We start from the raw sequence: 14,952 nt of genomic DNA, 5'->3' as shown, positions 1-14,952 counted from the left end.
CTTCAAAGCAAACACCTGATCCACACATCCTCTACCACTTCTGAAACCGCACTGCTCTTCCCCAATCTGATGCTCTGTACATGCCTTCACCCTCTCAATCAATACCCTCCCATATAGTTTACCAGGAATACTCAACAAACTTATACCTCTGTAATTTGAGCACTCACTCTTATCCCCTTTGCCTTTGTACAATGGCACTATGCACGCATTCCGCCAATCCTCAGGCACCTCACCATGAGTCATACATACATTAAATAACCTTACCAACCAGTCAACAATACAGTCACCCCCTTTTTTAATAAATTCCACTGCAATACCATCCAAACCTGCTGCCTTGCCGGCTTTCATCTTCCGCAAAGCTTTTACTACCTCTTCTCTGTTTACCAAATCATTTTCCCTAACCCTCTCACTTTGCACACCACCTCGACCAAAACACCCTATATCTGCCACTCTGTCATCAGACACATTCAACAAACCTTCAAAATACTCATTCCATCTCCTTCTCACATCACCACTACTTGTTATCACCTCCCCATTTACGCCCTTCACTGAAGTTCCCATTTGCTCCCTTGTCTTACGCACCCTATTTACCTCCTTCCAGAACATCTTTTTATTCTCCCTAAAATTTACTGATAGTCTCTCACCCCAACTCTCATTTGCCCTTTTTTTCACCTCTTGCACCTTTCTCTTGACCTCCTGTCTCTTTCTTTTATACTTCTCCCACTCAATTGCATTTTTTCCCTGCAAAAATCGTCCAAATGCCTCTCTCTTCTCTTTCACTAATACTCTTACTTCTTCATCCCACCACTCACTACCCTTTCTAAACAGCCCACCTCCCACTCTTCTCATGCCACAAGCATCTTTTGCGCAATCCATCACTGATTCCCTAAATACATCCCATTCCTCCCCCACTCCCCTTACTTCCATTGTTCTCACCTTTTTCCATTCTGTACACAGTCTCTCCTGGTACTTCCCCACACAGGTCTCCTTCCCAAGCTCACTTACTCTCATATATATATATATATATATATATATATATATATATATATATGTATATATATACACTGGGATGAAGAAGTAAGAGTATTAGTGAAAGAGAAGAGAGAGGCATTTGGACTATTTTTGCAGGGAAAAAATGCAATTGAGTGGGAGAAGTATAAAAGAAAGAGACAGGAGGTCAAGAGAAAGGTGCAAGAGGTGAAAAAAAGGGCAAATGAGAGTTGGGGTGAGAGACTATCAGTAAATTTTAGGGAGAATAAAAAGATGTTCTGGAAGGAGGTAAATAGGGTGCGTAAGACAAGGGAGCAAATGGGAACTTCAGTGAAGGGCGTAAATGGGGAGGTGATAACAAGTAGTGGTGATGTGAGAAGGAGATGGAATGAGTATTTTGAAGGTTTGTTGAATGTGTCTGATGACAGAGTGGCAGATATAGGGTGTTTTGGTCGAGGTGGTGTGCAAAGTGAGAGGGTTAGGGAAAATGATTTGGTAAACAGAGAAGAGGTAGTAAAAGCTTTGCGGAAGATGAAAGCCAGCAAGGCAGCAGGTTTGGATGGTATTGCAGTGGAATTTATAAAAAAAGGGGGTGACTGTATTGTTGACTGGTTGGTAAGGTTATTTAATGTATGTATGACTCATGGTGAGGTGCCTGAGGATTGGCGGAATGCGTGCATAGTGCCATTGTACAAAGGCAAAGGGGATAAGAGTGAGTGCTCAAATTACAGAGGTATAAGTTTGTTGAGTATTCCTGGTAAATTATATGGGAGGGTATTGATTGAGAGGGTGAAGGCATGTACAGAGCATCAGATTGGGGAAGAGCAGTGCGGTTTCAGAAGTGGTAGAGGATGTGTGGATCAGGTGTTTGCTTTGAAGAATGTATGTGAGAAATACTTAGAAAAGCAAATGGATTTGTATGTAGCATTTATGGATCTGGAGAAGGCATATGATAGAGTTGATAGAGATGCTCTGTGGAAGGTATTAAGAATATATGGTGTGGGAGGCAAGTTGTTAGAAGCAGTGAAAAGTTTTTATCGAGGATGTAAGGCATGTGTACGTGTAGGAAGAGAGGAAAGTGATTGGTTCTCAGTGAATGTCGGTTTGCGGCAGGGGTGTGTGATGTCTCCATGGTTGTTTAATTTGTTTATGGATGGGGTTGTTAGGGAGGTAAATGCAAGAGTCCTGGAAAGAGGGGCAAGTATGAAGTCTGTTGGGGATGAGAGAGCTTGGGAAGTGAGTCAGTTGTTGTTCGCTGATGATACAGCGCTGGTGGCTGATTCATGTGAGAAACTGCAGAAGCTGGTGACTGAGTTTGGTAAAGTGTGTGGAAGAAGAAAGTTAAGAGTAAATGTGAATAAGAGCAAGGTTATTAGGTACAGTAGGGTTGAGGGTCAAGTCAATTGGGAGGTGAGTTTGAATGGAGAAAAACTGGAGGAAGTGAAGTGTTTTAGATATCTGGGAGTGGATCTGTCAGCGGATGGAACCATGGAAGCGGAAGTGGATCATAGGGTGGGGGAGGGGGCGAAAATTTTGGGAGCCTTGAAAAATGTGTGGAAGTCGAGAACATTATCTCGGAAAGCAAAAATGGGTATGTTTGAAGGAATAGTGGTTCCAACAATGTTGTATGGTTGCGAGGCGTGGGCTATGGATAGAGTTGTGCGCAGGAGGATGGATGTGCTGGAAATGAGATGTTTGAGGACAATGTGTGGTGTGAGGTGGTTTGATCGAGTAAGTAACGTAAGGGTAAGAGAGATGTGTGGAAATAAAAAGAGCATGGTTGAGAGAGCAGAAGAGGGTGTTTTGAAATGGTTTGGGCACATGGAGAGAATGAGTGAGGAAAGATTGACCAAGAGGATATATGTGTCGGAGGTGGAGGGAACGAGGAGAAGAGGGAGACCAAATTGGAGGTGGAAAGATGGAGTGAAAAAGATTTTGTGTGATCGGGGCCTGAACATGCAGGAGGGTGAAAGGAGGGCAAGGAATAGAGTGAATTGGAGTGATGTGGTATACAGGGGTTGACGTGCTGTCAGTGGATTGAATCAAGGCATGTGAAGCGTCTGGGGTAAACCATGGAAAGCTGTGTAGGTATGTATATTTGCGTGTGTGGACGTGTGTATGTACATGTGTATGGGGGGGGGGGTTGGGCCATTTCTTTCGTCTGTTTCCTTGCGCTACCTCGCAAACGCGGGAGACAGCGACAAAGTATAAAAAAAAAAAAAAAAAAAATATACATATATATATATCTTTCTTTTAAACTATTCGCCATTTCCCGCTTTAGCGAGGTAGCGTTAGGAACAGAGGACTGGGCCTTTTTTGGAATATCCTCACCTGGCCTCACCTGTTCCTTCTTTTGGAAAATAAAAAAAAAAAAAAAAAATGAGAGGGGAGGATTTCCAGCCCCCCGCTCCCTCCCCTTTTAGTCGCCTCCTACGACATGCAGGGAATACGTGAGAAGTATTCTTAATCCCCTATCCCCAGGGGTAATATATATATATATATATATATATATATATATATATATATATATATATATATATATATATATATTTCTTTTTTTTTTTTGCTTTGTCGCTGTCTCCTGCGTTTGCGAGGTAGCGCAAGGAAACAGACGAAAGAAATGGCCCAACCCACCCCCATACACATGTATATACATACGTCCACACACGCAAATATACATACCTACACAGCTTTCCATGGTTTACCCCTAGACGCTTCACATGCCCTGATTCAACCCACTGACAGCACGTCAACCCCGGTATACCACATCGATCCAATTCACTCTATTCCTTGCCCTCCTTTCACCCTCCTGCATGTTCAGGCCCCGATCACACAAAATCTTTTTCACTCCATCTTTCCACCTTCAATTTGGTCTCCCACTTCTCCTCGTTCCCTCCACCTCCGACACATATATCCTCTTGGTCAATCTTTCCTCACTCATTCTCTCCATGTGCCCAAACCATTTCAAAACGCCCTCTTCTGCTCTCTCTACCACGCTCTTTTTATTTCCACACATCTCTCTTACCATTACGTTACTTACTCGATCAAACCACCTCACACCACACATTGTCCTCAAACATCTCATTTCCAGCACATCCATCCTCCTGCACACAACTCTATCCATAGCCCACGCCTCGCAACCATACAACATTGTTGGAACCACTATTCCTTCAAACATACCCATTTTTTGCTTTCCGAGATAATGTTCTCGACTTCCACACATTCTTCAAGGCTCCCAGAATTTTCACCCCCTCCCCCACCCTATGATCCACTTCCGCTTCCATGGTTCCATCCGCTGCCAGATCCACTCCTAGATATCTAAAACACTTTACTTCCTCCAGTTTTTCTCCATTCAAACTTACCTCCCAATTGACTTGACCCTCAACCCTACTGTACCTAATAACCTTGCTCTATTCACATTTACTCTTAACTTTCTTCTTTCACACACTTTACCAAACTCAGTCACCAGCTTCTGCAGTTTCTCACATGAATCAGCCACCAGCGCTGTATCATCAGCGAACAACAACTGACTCACTTCCCAAGCTCTCTCATCCCCAACAGACTTCATACTTGCCCCTCTTTTCAAAACTCTTGCATTCACCTCCCTAACAACCCCATCCATAAACAAATTAAACAACCATGGAGACATCACACACCCCTGCCGCAAACCTACATTCACTGAGAACCAATCACTTTCCTCTCTTCCTACACGTACACATGCCTTACATCCTCGATAAAAACTTTTCACTGCTTCTAACAACTTGCCTCCCACACCATATATTCTTAATACCTTCCACAGAGCATCTCTATCAACTCTATCATATGCCTTCTCCAGATCCATAAATTCTACATACAAATCCATTTGCTTTTCTAAGTATTTCTCACATACATTCTTCAAAGCAAACACCTGATCCACACATCTTCTACCACTTCTGAAACCACACTGCTCTTCCCCAATCTGATGCTCTGTACATGCATTCACCCTCTCATCCAATACTCTACCACTTCTATATATATATATATATATATATATTTTTTTTTTTTTTTTGCTTTGTCGCTGTCTCCTGCATTTGCGAGGTAGCGCAAGGAAACAGACGAAAGAAATGGCCCAACCCACCCCCATACACATGTATATACATACGTCCACACACGCAAATATACATACCTACACAGCTTTCCATGGTTTACCCTAGACGCTTCACATGCCCTGATTCAACCCACTGACAGCACGTCAACCCCGGTATACCACATCGATCCAATTCACTCTATTCCTTGCCCTCCTTTCACCCTCCTGCATGTTCAGGCCCCGATCACACAAAATCTTTTTCACTCCATCTTTCCACCTTCAATTTGGTCTCCCACTTCTCCTCGTTCCCTCCACCTCCGACACATATATCCTCTTGGTCAATCTTTCCTCACTCATTCTCTCCATGTGCCCAAACCATTTCAAAACGCCCTCTTCTGCTCTCTCTACCACGCTCTTTTTATTTCCACACATCTCTCTTACCATTACGTTACTTACTCGATCAAACCACCTCACACCACACATTGTCCTCAAACATCTCATTTCCAGCACATCCATCCTCCTGCACACAACTCTATCCATAGCCCACGCCTCGCAACCATACAACATTGTTGGAACCACTATTCCTTCAAACATACCCATTTTTTGCTTTCCGAGATAATGTTCTCGACTTCCACACATTCTTCAAGGCTCCCAGAATTTTCACCCCCTCCCCCACCCTATGATCCACTTCCGCTTCCATGGTTCCATCCGCTGCCAGATCCACTCCTAGATATCTAAAACACTTTACTTCCTCCAGTTTTTCTCCATTCAAACTTACCTCCCAATTGACTTGACCCTCAACCCTACTGTACCTAATAACCTTGCTCTATTCACATTTACTCTTAACTTTCTTCTTTCACACACTTTACCAAACTCAGTCACCAGCTTCTGCAGTTTCTCACATGAATCAGCCACCAGCGCTGTATCATCAGCGAACAACAACTGACTCACTTCCCAAGCTCTCTCATCCCCAACAGACTTCATACTTGCCCCTCTTTTCAAAACTCTTGCATTCACCTCCCTAACAACCCCATCCATAAACAAATTAAACAACCATGGAGACATCACACACCCCTGCCGCAAACCTACATTCACTGAGAACCAATCACTTTCCTCTCTTCCTACACGTACACATGCCTTACATCCTCGATAAAAACTTTTCACTGCTTCTAACAACTTGCCTCCCACACCATATATTCTTAATACCTTCCACAGAGCATCTCTATCAACTCTATCATATGCCTTCTCCAGATCCATAAATTCTACATACAAATCCATTTGCTTTTCTAAGTATTTCTCACATACATTCTTCAAAGCAAACACCTGATCCACACATCTTCTACCACTTCTGAAACCACACTGCTCTTCCCCAATCTGATGCTCTGTACATGCATTCACCCTCTCATCCAATACTCTACCACTTCTATATATATATATATATATATATATATATATATATATATATATATATTTTTTTTTTTTTTTTTTTTTTTGCTTTGTCGCTGTCTCCCGCATTTGCGAGGTAGCGCAAGGAAACAGACGAAAGAAATGGCCCAACCCACCCCCATACACATGTATATACATACGTCCACACACGCAAATATACATACCTACACAGCTTTCCATGGTTTACCCCAGACGCTTCACATGCCTTGATTCAATCCACTGACAGCATGTCAACCCCGGTATACCACATCGCTCCAATTCACTCTATTCCTTGCCATCCTTTCACCCTCCTGCATGTTCAGGCCCCGATCACACAAAATCTTTTTCACTCCATCTTTCCACCTCCAATTTGGTCTCCCTCTTCTCCTCGTTCCCTCCACCTCCGACACATATATCCTCTTGGTCAATCTTTCCTCACTCATCCTCTGCATGTGACCAAACCATTTCAAAACACCCTCTTCTGCTCTCTCAACCATGCTCTTTTTATTTCCACACATCTCTCTTACCCTTACGTTACTTACTCGATCAAACCACCTCACACCACACATTGTCATCAAGCATCTCATTTCCAGCACATCCATCCTCCTGCGCACAACTGTATCCATAGTCCACGCCTCGCAACCATACAACATTGTTCGAACCACTATTCCTTCAAACATACCCATTTTTGCTTTCCGAGATAATGTTCTCGACTTCCACACATTCTTCAAGGCTCCCAGAATCCACACATTCTTCAAGGCTCCCAGAATTTTCGCCCCCTCCCCCACCCTATGATCCACTTCCGCTTCCATGTTTCCATCCGCTGCCAGATCCACTCCCAGATATCTAAAATACTTTACTTCCTCCAGTTTTTCTCCAATCAAACTTACCTCCCAATTGACTTGACCCTCAACCCTACTGTACCTAATTACCTTGCTCTTATTCACATTTACTCTTAACTTTCTTCTTTCACATACTTTACCAAACTCAGTCACCAGCTTCTGCAGTTTCTCACATGAATCAGCCACCAGCGCTGTATCATCAGCGAACAACAACTGACTCACTTCCCAAGCTCTCTCATCCCCAACAGACTTCATACTTGCCCCTCTTTCCAAAACTCTTGCATTCACCTACCTAACAACCTCATCCATTAACAAATTAAACAACCATGGAGACATCACACACCCCTGCCGCAAACCTACATTCACTGTGAACCAATCACTTTCCTCTCTTCTTACACGTACACATGCCTTACATCCTCGATAAAAACTTTTCACTGCTTCTAACAACTTGCCTCCCACACCATATATTCTTAATACCTTCCACAGAGCATCTCTATCAATCTATCATATGCCTTCTTCAGATCCATAAATGCTACATACAAATCCATTTGCTTTTTTAAGTATTTCTCACATGCATTCTTCAAAGCAAACACCTGATCCACACATCCTCTACCACTTCTGAAACCACACTGCTCTTCCCCAATCTGCTGCTCTGTACATGCCTTCAACCTCTCAATCAATACCCTCCCATATAATTTACCGGGAATACTCAACAAACTTATACCTCTGTATATATATATTTTTTCTTTTCTTTTAAACCATTCGCCATTTCCCGCGTTAGCGAGGTAGCATTATGAACAGAGGACTGGGCCTTTGAGGGAATACCCTCACCTGGCCCAATTCTCTGTTCCTTCTTTTGGAAAATTAAAAAAAAAGAAACGAGAGGGGAGGATTTCCAGCCCCCCGCTTCCTCCCCTTTTATTCGCCTTCTACGACACGCAGGGAATACGTGGGAAGTATTCTTAATTTTGCTTTGTCGCTGTCTCCTGCGTTTGCGAGGTAGCGCATGGAAACAGACGAAAGAAATGGCCCAACCCACCCCCATACACATGTATATACATACGTCCACACACGCAAATATACATACCTACACAGCTTTCCATGGTTTACCCCAGACGCTTCACATGCCTTGATTCAATCCACTGACAGCATGTCAACCCCGGTATACCACATCGCTCCAATTCACTCTATTCCTTGCCCTCCTTTCACCCTCCTGCATGTTCAGGCCCCGATCACACAAAATCTTTTTCACTCCATCTTTCCACCTCCAATTTGGTCTCCCTCTTCTCCTCGTTCCCTCCACCTCCGACACATATATCCTCTTGGTCAATCTTTCCTCACTCATTCTCTCCATGTGCCCAAACCATTTCAAAACACCCTCTTCTGCTCTCTCAACCACGCTCTTTTTATTTCCACACATCTCCCTTACCCTTACGTTACTTACTCGATCAAACCACCTCACACCACACATTGTCCTCAAACATCTCATTTCCAGCACATCCATCCTCCTGCGCACAACTCTATCCATAGTCCACGCCTCGCAACCATACAACATTGTTGGAACCACTATTCCTTCAAACATACCCATTTTTGCTTTCCAAGATAATGTTCTCGACTTCCACACATTCTTCAAGGCTCCCAGAATTTTCGCCCCCTCCCCCACCCTATGATCCACTTCCGCTTCCATGTTTCCATCCGCTGCCAGATCCACTCCCAGATATCTAAAATACTTTACTTCCTCCAGTTTTTCTCCAATCAAACTTACCTCCCAATTGACTTGACCCTCAACCCTACTGTACCTAATTACCTTGCTCTTATTCACATTTACTCTTAACTTTCTTCTTTCACATACTTTACCAAACTCAGTCACCAGCTTCTGCAGTTTCTCACATGAATCAGCCACCAGCGCTGTATCATCAGCGAACAACAACTGACTCACTTCCCAAGCTCTCTCATCCCCAACAGACTTCATACTTGCCCCTCTTTCCAAAACTCTTGCATTCACCTACCTAACAACCTCATCCATTAACAAATTAAACAACCATGGAGACATCACACACCCCTGCCGCAAACCTACATTCACTGTGAACCAATCACTTTCCTCTCTTCCTACACGTACACATGCCTTACATCCTCGATAAAAATTTTTCACTGCTTCTAACAACTTGCCTCCCACACCATATATTCTTAATACCTTCCACAGAGCATCTCTATCACTCTATCATATGCCTTCTCCAGATCCATAAATGCTACATACAAATCCATTTGCTTTTTTAAGTATTTCTCACATGCATTCTTCAAAGCAAACACCTGATCCACACATCCTCTACCACTTCTGAAACCACACTGCTCTTCCCCAATCTGCTGCTCTGTACATGCCTTCAACCTCTCAATCAATACCCTCCCATATAATTTACCGGGAATACTCAACAAACTTATACCTCTGTATATATATATTTTTTCTTTTCTTTTAAACCATTCGCCATTTCCCGCGTTAGCGAGGTAGCATTAAGAACAGAGGACTGGGCCTTTGAGGGAATACCCTCACCTGGCCCAATTCTCTGTTCCTTCTTTTGGAAAATTAAAAAAAAAGAAACGAGAGGGGAGGATTTCCAGCCCCCCGCTCCCTCCCCTTTTAGTCGCCTTCTACGACACGCAGGGAATACGTGGGAAGTATTCTTAATCCCCTATCCCCAGGGATAATATATTTTTTTTTTTTTTTTTTTTTTTTATACTTTGTCGCCGTCTCCCGCGTTTGCGAGGTAGCGCAAGGAAACAGACGAAAGAAATGGCCCAACCCCCCCCCATACACATGTACATACACACGTCCACACACGCAAATATACATACCTACACAGCTTTCCATGGTTTACCCCAGACGCTTCACATGCCTTGCTTCAATCCACTGACAGCACGTCAACCCCTGTATACCACATGACTCCAATTCACTCTATTTCTTGCCCTCCTTTCACCCTCCTGCATGTTCAGGCCCCGATCACACAAAATCTTTTTCACTCCATCTTTCCACCTCCAATTTGGTCTCCCTCTTCTCCTCGTTCCCTCCACCTCCGACACATATATCCTCTTGGTCAATCTCTCCTCACTCATTCTCTCCATGTGCCCAAACCATTTCAAAACACCCTCTTCTGCTCTCTCAACCACGCTCTTTTTATTTCCACACATCTCTCTTACCCTTACGTTACTTACTCGATCAAACCACCTCACACCACACATTGTCCTCAAACATCTCATTTCCAGCACATCCATCCTCCTGCGCACATCTCTATCCATAGCCCACGCCTCGCAACCATACAACATTGTTGGAACCACTATTCCTTCAGACATACCCATTTTTGCTTTCCGAGATAATGTTCTCGACTTCCACACATTCTTCAAGGCTCCCAGAATTTTCGCCCCCTCCCCTACCCTATGATCCACTTCCGCTTCCATGGTTCCATCCGCTGCCAGATCCACTCCCAGATATCTAAAACACTTCACTTCCTGCAGCTTTTTCCCCATTCAAACTCACCTCCCAATTGACTTGACCCTCAACCCTACTGTACCTAATAACCTTGCTCTTATTCACATTTACTCTTAACTTTCTTCTTTCACACACTTTACCAAACTCAGTCACCAGCTTCTGCAGTTTCTCACATGAATCAGCCACCAGCGCTGTATCATCAGCGAACAACAACTGACTCACTTCCTAAGCTCTCTCATCCCCAACAGACTTCATACTTGCCCCTCTTTCTAAAACTCTTGCATTCACCTCCCTAACAACCCCATCCATAAACAAATTAAACAATCATGGAGACATCACACACCCCTGCCGCAAACCTACATTCACTGAGAACCAATCACTTTCCTCTCTTCCTACACGTACACATGCCTTACACCCTCGATAAAAAACTTTTCACTGCTTCTATATATATATATGCCTGTGTGGATGTGTATGTATGGACATGTGTATGTGGGTGCTTTGGGCTATTCTTTCGTTTTTTTCCTTGCGCTACCTCGCTAACGCGGGAGATAGCAACAAAGTATAATGAATATGCCCGTACCTGTTCATTCTTGCTTCCCTTTTTCCACTCCTGGCACCACCCCACCCCACAGGGTACAGCATCGCTACCCCTGCTTTATTGAGGTATGAACAGAACAGTCAAAAATGGCCTCGTACTTTCACACTCACTGTCTAGCTGTCATGTGTAATACTTCGAAACCACTGCTACCTCTCCAGATGCACTTCCCACAGACCTTTTCTTGGTTTTCCCCAGATGTTTCTTATGCCCTGTTGCAGTCCATTAACAGCACATCAACCCCAGTATACTATATCGTTTCAATTCACTCTATTCCTTGCACTCCTCTCCTCTTTTTGTATGTTCGGACTCCGATCATTCAATATCTTTTTCGCTCCATCCTTCCACCTTTAATTTCGTCTCGTTTCTCCTTGTTTCCTCTACCTTTGACACATATATCCTCTTTGTCAGTCTTTCCTCATTCATTGTATCCATATGATCGAACCACTTCAAAACACGACACATTTCTCTTCTCCTCTTATTACTTACCTGATCAGATCACCTCACACCACACATTGTCCTCATACATTTCATTTCTAACACATCCACCTTCCTCCACACAACCCTATCTATAGCCCATGTCTTGCAACGATATGATAGTGTAGGAACTACTATTCCTTCAAACATACCTGTTTTTGCTCTCCGACTTAACATTCCCCCTTTCCACACATTCTTCTTCACTCCTTGAACTTTTGCCCCCCCTCCCCCTCCATATGGCTCATGTCCGGTTTTATGGTTCCATTCACTTCGAAGTTCACTCCCAGATATCTAAAACACTTCACTTATTAATCATAACCTTCCTCTATTTCACATTTACTCTCAACTTTCTCTTTTCAGACTCTGTTCCAAACTCAGTCACCAACTTTTGCAGTTTCTCACTCAAATCAGCCACCAGTGTTGTTATTGCTGAATGTCAACTGACTCACTTCTCAGGCCTTTTCATCTCCAACAGGCTGCATACTTGCTCCTTTCTCCGAAACTCTTTCATTCACCTTCCTCACCACCCAATCCATAAACAAATTAAACATCCATAGTGAAATCACACACCCTTGCCTTATACCAACCTACACTGGGAACCAATCACTCTCCTCTTATCCTACTCCCTTAATAAAAACTTCTCACTGCTTCTAGCATCTTAACTCCCACCCCATATATTCTTAAGATCTACAAAGCATCTATATCAATCCTATCTTATACCCCATAAATGCCACATACAGATCTATATGTTTCTCTAAGTTTTTCTCACATTCTTCAAAGCAAATGCCTGATCCACACATCCTCTGCCACTTGTAAAAGTACACTGCTCCTCCCCAATCTGATGTTCTTTACATGCCTTTACTCTGAATCAGTACCCTGTCTTATACTTTTCCGTGTATACTCAACAAACTTATGCCATTGAAGTTTGAGGACTCTCCTTTATCCCCTTTGCTTTTATACATTGGCACTATACATGCATTTCACCAATCCTCAGGCACTTCACCATGATCCATACATACATTGAACATCCTTACCAACCAGTCAACAACACAGTCACCCCTTTCTTAATGAATTCAACTGCAATACCATCATCTCCTGCAGCCTTGCTGGATTTCATCTTCCACAAGGCTTTCACCACCTCTTCTCTTTTCACCAAACCACTCTCCTTTACTCTACCTCTCTATCATCAAACACATTTAACAATCCTTAAATACTCCCTCCATCACTACCTGTTATCATATCCCCTTTTGCTTCTTCACTGATGTCGTGGGTGTTTGGAATATTATTTGCATTATCAGTTTATTTCAGTAAATCTAAGAGATTATGAAAATATCAGTTAATAAATCAGTACTGAATATGATGTTTTATGAAAACAGTATTTTAGTAAACTTATGTTCTAGCAGAAAGATTCCCTTTCCCCCCAAAAAGTTTATGTAGATGTATTTTAGATTTCAGTAAGCCAGTTTTTGGGTCAGTTTGTCTTTGATGATAGAATTGAACCCTTGTAGCATTGATTATTGCCTGCTGCTTAGGCCAATTTTTGGTTCAGTTTCTCTTATGATAATGGAATGAAACCCTTGTAGCATTTATTCTTGCCTGCTGCTTGGCTGTGATTAGAATACTCTATAGAATTACAATTTTAAGAAGATATGTGATATTGATATGTAAATCATGTACATCATCTCTCAGCTGGCTAACTGGGCCCCACTTGAAGAACAGACACCATATAGTAGTCTTTCACGCTCTTCTTCATTCCATACCTTGTGAATTAGCAAGGCAAGTGGGATGACTGTATACACAGATAGTACTCATTACTACATGGTGTATTGTGAGTCACCTTCAAGTTCATGTTCACAAGAGTCAGCAGAGGATTAAGATAATACCTTTGTGATTAGGGTCTGTACAGGGATCATGGTATTTTTCATGTCTGTTGCTTAACTTCTGAAGCAGAAGAATTGGGATGATGCTTTTTGTAAGTATTACCCACCACCTGATAAATTGTCATACCTATCCCCATGGCTACTTCTGAGGTCAGGGTGTTCATTTTTTTGTGTTTTCTCCAGAAACATATAATCCTTTGGAGGGATTGCACTGATGAACACAGATAAATGCATACATTTCTAAGTTTTCTTTTTCTTCATGAATTTGGATTCATAGAATCTTCAGTTTTTATGTCACTTTCAATAACTGAAGATAGGGTATCCTCAAATTGCATTTCTTTGAATAAAATTCAAGTATTGTGTGGGTTTCAGAACATTGCATTCATCATTTTTAAAAGGATATTTTTGCAATTCCAAAATATAATTAGTTAGTCATGATGGAAAAAAAAATCCGACGCATTGTGTAGGGTAAAACTTTCATAAGTCAGGTTTGATTTGCAGAACATATTCTATTACTCATGTCATGATTTGCCACCTCAGTTACCCCATGGTATTGAGAATCGGGGGAAGCAACTTTTGCCTACTGCGTGTCTACTGATAATTTTGCTTTTTCTGTTTGGGGTGATGTTTTTCCTCTTCCAGTTACTAACCACAAGTTCTAAGAAGTTGTCCTAGTAAGAAGAGGCCCATTGTCATGCTTGGAAGCAAGAAAATGTGTCTATAAGTGAGATTATGGAAAGCACTGGTAGGGCTGAGTTCATGATGTGGACAATATTTTTTTTTTTCTTCATTCTAAAGTCATCCCTTCCTGAAATGCTGAGTCTGGTTGACTTAGGAAGACCAGTAAGGTGACTGATAGCTCGATATGATGTGATTTTCAACAGCTTGTGCATCATTAGGTTATCATTCACTTTATTAGTCTTCCTAGGTTGACCAGACCCAGCTTTTTGGGGGAAGAGTGACATTAGAAGGAAGAAAAAGAAGTTACCAGAAGGTGAACTTGACCCTGTTTGTGCATCTTGATGTCTTGCTTGTAGACAGTTTCCTGTTTTCAAGCAAGAATACAGGTCTTTTCTTTTTGGGCTTTCCTAGGGCCCATGGTTAGTTACTGGTAGAGGAAAACTTAATCACCCAGAACAGAAATAGTGGAGATATCACTAAACACAAGGACAGGGAGCCAAAGTTACATCCCTCTA

The 14,952-nt window shown here is 42.5% G+C and overlaps 1 protein-coding gene across 1 annotated transcript in view; it reads left to right on the top strand.

The window, feature by feature from the left end:
* Positions 1-14,952, top strand: part of Nup214 (nuclear pore complex protein Nup214) — a 380,758-nt gene that overhangs the window by 64,656 nt on the left and 301,150 nt on the right. The window lies entirely within an intron of this gene.

Source organism: Panulirus ornatus, chromosome 6 (genome assembly GCF_036320965.1).
Source record: "Panulirus ornatus isolate Po-2019 chromosome 6, ASM3632096v1, whole genome shotgun sequence".
Classification (NCBI taxonomy): domain Eukaryota; kingdom Metazoa; phylum Arthropoda; class Malacostraca; order Decapoda; family Palinuridae; genus Panulirus; species Panulirus ornatus.
Note: the sequence above shows the minus strand (reverse complement) of the source record. Positions and strands in the feature narration are given on the sequence as shown.